We start from the raw sequence: 7327 nt of genomic DNA, 5'->3' as shown, positions 1-7327 counted from the left end.
CCTGTGCTGCTAAGTTATCTACATTTGCTTTTGAAACGCTATTTAAACTATTATTTGAGTCATTTCCATTCTCACTTCTCTTTAATACTGTTATTTATTACTATTCCACCATTTCTAATCTCGTTAATTTTCACAGCAATGTTTTTCTTCTCTCGCCTTCTCTTTTTTTCCTCTGTGTCTTGGATTCATAGTCTTTAAAATTACCTTCATTCCCGTCCTCCTGGTCATCTGTACTCTCGTCCGAAATTCCGCGAGGCGGGTTCCATTGTTTTGACATATCTTCTGAGGGCTCTCCCATGGTGGTAGAGAACATGCACATGATCCATCGCGTTAGGTTGTCTGTAAATTTGAAGAGAGAGAAGGGGTGAAATGTAGACAAGGAAGGTGGGGATTTGGCAGGTAGGGAGGGTGGGGAGAAAAGGATATGGGGAGAAATGGCGCGGGACGAGATCTAGGAGGATTAATATATGTTAATCTTCCTAGGACGAGATTAATACATCGAGGTAAAGTTTAACCGTCGTATCAGAGGTCACTGGTTTGGTATGGGAGGTTGGGATTAGGCACACCTTGGGATTAAGGGTCACTTCTCACTGTCCACAACCATACGTTGTTATGGCTGCTTTTGACATGATCCCCCTGTGTAGCGACTACACTAGAGAAAATGAATATGACTGCTTTCACTGAATGACTTCATTTTTCACCACGAGTATCACAGCTCAATATATCCTCCACAGCAAGTAAATGTGATATATTTCCACTGTACGAACGAATCAGAACAGGATCACAGCACAGGTACCACTATAATAAATCCATGTGGGCACCAAGAAAGAGCGCGGGCTGTGACATGTCCTCTCGCACCCGAGACCAGAAGGCAACTGAGTTTGACAGAAAAAATCTGTAGCTATTGCTTTCTTTAGATCTCTACAACCTTGGTGAAATCTTATTTATAGAATTTATAAAAAAAATTATTACAATGTTCATTTGGGTAAAGGGGCACTGTATGGCCTACCTTGCCCCATCAAAGGCGTTAGGACTAAATTAGATACATACATATATCCAACCATTATGATACATATGTAACATCGTAGGAGTTGTTCCATAGGGGGCTAGTGCCATCAGTGCACCTCATTCCGTACACTGTAGGCATTACTTCAAGGGCCTCAGCTGTGTTCCTTGGGCCCCTATTTACACTTGCTTTATATCCTTGTACTTTACCTCTGTTCCCACTCCCTTTCTTCTATCATGCTGTCCAACTGCTGTAACTTTTATTTCATAGTAGGCCTATATCTGTAAGGTTTACCCCAATTGCACTTAGGTGCTGAATAGCATCACATGCCCCAGGGCCGTATTATACAGCCTAGATCCGTAAATCTAATCCAGTCATATTTGTTTCTCTCTAGATTCGATACTGGTGAAAAAATTACTGTAGACTTTATCCAAATTGTTGATGTCCTAAGAGATCCTGGCAGTATTTTGACCTGTGATAGTGGGAAGTGTTCATCCGCCTAGGGCAAAAGTGTTCTTGCGTGGTTTTGGGTATTCATCATTTTCGGTTCCCACATGACCTTGTCATTTAGTAGATATATCTTTATTTAATGAATTAAGATAATTTTAATCTTTATTTACGTCAAGGAACAGAATTTTACAATTTTAATTAAAGGATAGAGCTTTATCACTTTGAATTAAAGAGTGAACCGTTTTATTCAACGTGAAGAGAGAGAGAGAGAGAGAGAGAGAGAGAGAGAGAGAGAGAGAGAGAGAGAGAGAGAGAGAGAGAGAGAGAGAGAGAGAGGGGTTTTTCAATTTTATATTAAGTACAAAATTTATATTCAGTGGGAATAAAGGAGTGGAGTGTTTTGCTTTTTAAGTAAGGAATATAACTTTTTATTCAATATCCATCAACTTATAGAGCCTTATTAGGTTTGAACTTAGTACATACATACATATACCAAGGCACTTCCCCCAATTTTGGGTGGTAGCCGACATCAAACAAATGAAACAAAAAAGGGGGACCTCTCCTCTCTACATTCCTCCCAGCCTGACAAGGGACTCAACCGAGTTTGGCTGGTACTGCTAGGGTGCCACAGCCCACCCTCCCCCAATATCCACCATAGATGAAGCTTCATAACGCTGAATCCCCTACTGCTGCTACCTCCGCAGTCATCCAAGTCACCGGAGGAAGCAGCAGGGCCTACTGGAACTGCATCACAATTGCTCGCCATTCATACCTATTTCTAGCACGCTCTCTTGCCTCTCTCACATCTATCCTCCTATCACCCAGAGCTTTCTTCACTCCACCCATCCACCCAAACCTTGGCCTTCCTCTTGTACTTCTCCCATCAACTCTTGCATTCATTGCCTTTTTTAACAGACAGCCATTTTCCATTCTCTCAACATGGCCAAACCACCTCAGCACATTCATATCCATTCTAGCTGCTAACTCATTTCTTACACCCGTTCTCACCCTCACTACTTCGTTCCTAACACTACCTACTCAAGATACACCAGCCATACTCCTTAGACACTTCATCTCAAACACATTCAATTTCTGTCTCTCCATCACTTTCATTCCCCACAACTCCGATCCATACATCACAGTTGGTACAATCACTTTCTCATACAGTACTCTCTTTACATTCATGCCCAACCCTCTATTTTTTATTACTCCCTTAACTGCCCACAACACTTTGCATCCTTCATTCACTCTCTGACGTACATCTGCTTCCACTCCACCATTTGCTGCAACAACAGACCCCAAGTACTTAAGCTGATCCACCTCCTCAAGTAGGTCTCCATTCAGCATGACATTCAACCTCGCGCCACCTTCCTATCTCGCACATCTCATAACCTTACTCTTACCCACATTAACTCTCAACTTCCTTCTCTCACACACCCTTCCAAATTCTGTCATAATCGGTCAAGCTTCTCTTCCGCGTCTGCAACTAGTACAGTATCATCTGCAAACAACAATTGATTTACCTCCCATTCATGGTCATTCTCTTCTACCAGTTTCAATCCTCGTCCAAGCACTCGAGCATTCACCTCTCTCACCACTCCATCAACCTACAAGTTAAACAACCACGACGACATCACACATCCCTGTCTCAGCCCCACTCTCACCGGAAACCAATCGCTCACTTCATTTCCTATCCTAACACATGCTTTACTACCTTTGTAGAAACTTTTCACTGCTTGCAACAACCTTCCACCAACTCCATATAACCTCATCACATTCCACATTGCTTCCCTATCAACTCTATCATACGCTTTCTTCAGATCCATAAACGCAACATACACCTCCTTACCTTTTGCAAACTATTTCTCGCATATCTGCCTAATTGTAAAAATCTGATTCATACAACCCCTACCTCTTCTAAAACCACCCTGTACTTCTAAGATTGCATTCTCTGTTTTATCCTTAATCCTATTAATCAGTACTCTACCATACACTTTTCCAACTACACTCAACAAACTAATACGCCTTGAATTACAGCACTCATGCACATCTCCCTTACCCTTATATAGTGATACAATACATGCACAAACCCAATCTACTGGTACCATTGACAACACAAAACACATTAAACAATCTCACCAACCATTCAACTACAGTCACACCCCCTTCCTTCAACATCTCAGCTCTCATACCATCCATACCAGATGCTTTTCCTACTCTCGTTTCATCTAGTGCCCTCCTTACTTCCTCTCTTGTAATCTCTCTCTCATTCTCATCTCCCATCACTGGCACCTCAACACCTGCAACAGCAATTAGATCTGCCTCCCTATTATCCTCATCATTCAGTAAACTTTCAAAATTCTCTGCCCACCTTTTCCTTGCCTCCTCTCCTTTTAACAACCTTCCATTTCCATCTTTCACAGTCTCTTCAGTTCTTGAACCAGCCTTCCTTACTCTCTTCACTTCTTTCCAAAACTACTTCTTATTCTTTTCATATGAATGACCCAATCCCTGACCCCACCTCAGGTCAGCTGCCCTCTTTGCCTCACTTACCTTGCACTTTACTTCCACATTTTTCTCTATATCTTTCATACCTCTCTACTCTATTACTCTGCAGCCATTCTTCAAAATCCCTCTTTTTCTCTTCCACTTTTACCTTCACTCCTTCATTCCACCTTTCACTGCTCTTCCTCATGCTGCCTCCAACCCACTCCTCCTCTAAATTGCCAGTTTCTCTTACTTTCACTTCGTCATATGCCATTTTCAATCTTTCTTGATATTTACTTTTTACCCCTTACTTTTTACCCCCGGTTTTATTAGCCCTTCAACCCTCACTAGCTCCCTTTTACATCCACCTGCTCTATTCCCCCACTCTTTTGCTACAACTAATTTTCCTTCCACCCAAAAATAATCAGACATACCATTAGCCGTACCCTTAAACACGTGCATGTCTTTCAATCTTCCAAACATTCTTTTAGTTATCGACACAATCCATTAATGCCCTTTCTACCACTCTTCCATTTGCCACTCTTACCCATGTATACTTGTTTTTATCTTTCTTTTTGAAAAAGCTAGAACTTATCACCATGTCTTGCTCAACACACATATCTACCAGTCTCTCACCACTCTCATTTTCACCTGGTACGCCATACTTCCCAATTACACCTACCTCTCCAGCGCCCACTCTAGCATTTGAGTCACCCAAGAAAACTCCATAATTCCTTCTACCCAGTCCTTCTACACCTAGTTAATTCATTCCATCCAGAACTCAATCTGCTCTTCTTCACTTTTCTCACAACCTGGCCCATATGCACTAACAAAAGCCCAACATTCCCTACCCCACCTAACCCTTATCCACAATAACCTAGATGATATCTCCTTCCATTCCACTACTTTACCTGTCATCCATTCACTCAGCAATAAAGCCACACCTTTTCTTGCTCTTCCCCTTTCAATCCCAGACACTTTACCAGACATTTCACCAAACATCACTTCACCTTTCCCTTTTATCTTTGTCTCACACAAAGCCAATATATCCATCCTTCTATTCCTAAATATACTTCCAATCTCACATCCTTTACTCTATCTTACTACATCCACGCACATTCAAACACCCCAAAACTAGGGTGCGGGGAGCAGTCACTCTCCCCTCAGCTCCACCTCATTGATGTCTCACAGGATTATAATACAGGAGAGGGGGTTCCCAGCCCCCTCGTCCCGTCGCTTTTAGTCGCCTCTTATGACACGCAGGGATACGTTGGCGCTATTCTAATTGTTTTATGCCCCCGCGGCAACAGGGGGAAGCTAACCATGTCCAACATCGCGCTATCAACACCTTCAGCCATGTTGGATTTGCCGTACATGATGACTACGAACTTCTCCAAGGTCTCCAGGTCATCATCATCCACTACTGGTGGGTAGGCTATTGGTCGAGTTTGCTGAAGTCAGCAGAACCCTCATCACAATCATCCAGGTTTGCCAAGTAGACCTTTTTTCCTTTGCCACGGAATGCTCAAAGGGCATCACAGCCAGTTAAGGCATGGAAGAAGTGCTTCCCTTTGTTCTTTTGCTGCAAGAGTACAACACAAGGCATGTACAGGAACCCATCTCAGGTTCTGTCCTTGGTCAAAGGCAACCCACAACTGCTCTACCTCCTGAAATGATTGCAGAATATTGACTGCAATGACATATGTGGCTGGCTTTGACCATGATGATGATGCTGCTTGCTTCTGTTGCATGCCTGGCATGTACAAAGATCTGTGTATCAGCTTCTTCATCGGTGCGGAAAAAACAGAGAAGCTGGTTCCATGGATAGAAGTGGTGAACAGCCCTATTTGCAGAACTGGTGGAGAGACCACTCCGTCCTACATGTATTTGCTGACTTTTACATCTCCTAGCTGTGCAGATATCTCTAGCACCCTGTCGTATGAAATGCTGATGGTATGATTGTTAAACATTTCCACCAATGTTCTCTCTCTGATCTTTGTGTAGACGGACAGCCTTCTTTAAAAAGGGACTGGGGTCTCTGTCTTTGGAGTGTCGGTGAGTTGCTGCTCTTTTTTGTATCTTGATTAGTAGTTGTACAGAAACAGCAAAGCAATTACTGAATATTTCTTTGATACACCAAACCTCAGTTGAGTTTTGATGTTTAAGTATGGCCACAAACTAAAGAAGAGTGCATGAATGGCCTGCTCAATGCACTCTTTGGGGTAAGTTCAATCAAATATAGAGTTGTAGTCAAGTATATACTGTATATGCCCTTGCAAGATGTTAGCTGTTTTGCCAAGGGTAATAACTTCAATATAATAGTGAGAAGCTTCTGACAAGATAAAGCCCACATTTTTCTGGAAAACCAGAACCATTCCTTGCTTGTGAGTTTCAAACTGTATTTTGGCAGCACTTTTCCTTATGTCGTGTTGAGTTAAACAGGTGTATGAACACCTAACTGTTTTATGTGTTGGGCTTACAGGGGAAATATGTTTGCAAGTTGGAAGACTTCACGACCCTCACCAGATCTGGTGGTATCACATTAGATATTTGACTAGCTCTGAGAATGACTCTTGAGTGGGCATCCTTTTTAGGTGCATCATCCTATTCCAGTCTCTTGGTGGCTCTAAGATGTGTCCTCTCTCTATTGTATAAGTCTGCCAATCATAAGAAATTGGTATTTGAGCATCTCCACTTCTGAGCTTGGTGTTTATTCCGTCATTTAAAGTTTAGGCACATTCATGAACTCTTTTATTGAGCATCATCGCCATAACTGATCTGAGTTCAGAGGATGGGGCTTCTTTATCACATATGGAACCCATTTTTGCCTTCAGGGATGGTCTTCGCAACTTGGTCTGGCCTTCTACTGGCTGAACACACTGCTCTTCTTTTTCTTGCTTTATCCAGTTTCGTAGTGTTAAACATAAGGCAACATACTTTAGTAAAACTGCGCCTTGTTCCTTCTCAGAGTTTCGTCAATGCTACCACCATCATCAAGTCTGGCTGGATCCAGAACAATAGGCATCTCATTAATAGCATGAAAGAGAAGAATATTAATGACAATCAAATTGTAGCCACCCTCTTATTGTGGTGGTTGTGCATGGGGGTGATGAGCTCTTTTCTCTTTTTCTTTTAGCAAAGACAACACTTGCTCCAGTCAGTCCGGAATTTAGATGGTACCAGATCTGTATTTGCTATCTTGATGAATGGTATTTAAGGCATCAGAGTATGATAGTTATCCATATTCAGGAAATCAAGGCCCAGGGTTTATCCTTTGATGACCTTGATCACAATTAGGCACAATGAGTAATAGGATATGGTTGGGTTCTGGAATAGAAATACATGACTTACACCTAGCTCGATTATTCATCCAGTATTATTTAA

This window comes from Palaemon carinicauda, chromosome 1, assembly GCF_036898095.1.
Source record: "Palaemon carinicauda isolate YSFRI2023 chromosome 1, ASM3689809v2, whole genome shotgun sequence".
Taxonomy (NCBI): domain Eukaryota; kingdom Metazoa; phylum Arthropoda; class Malacostraca; order Decapoda; family Palaemonidae; genus Palaemon; species Palaemon carinicauda.
This window is presented reverse-complemented; position numbering follows the sequence as displayed.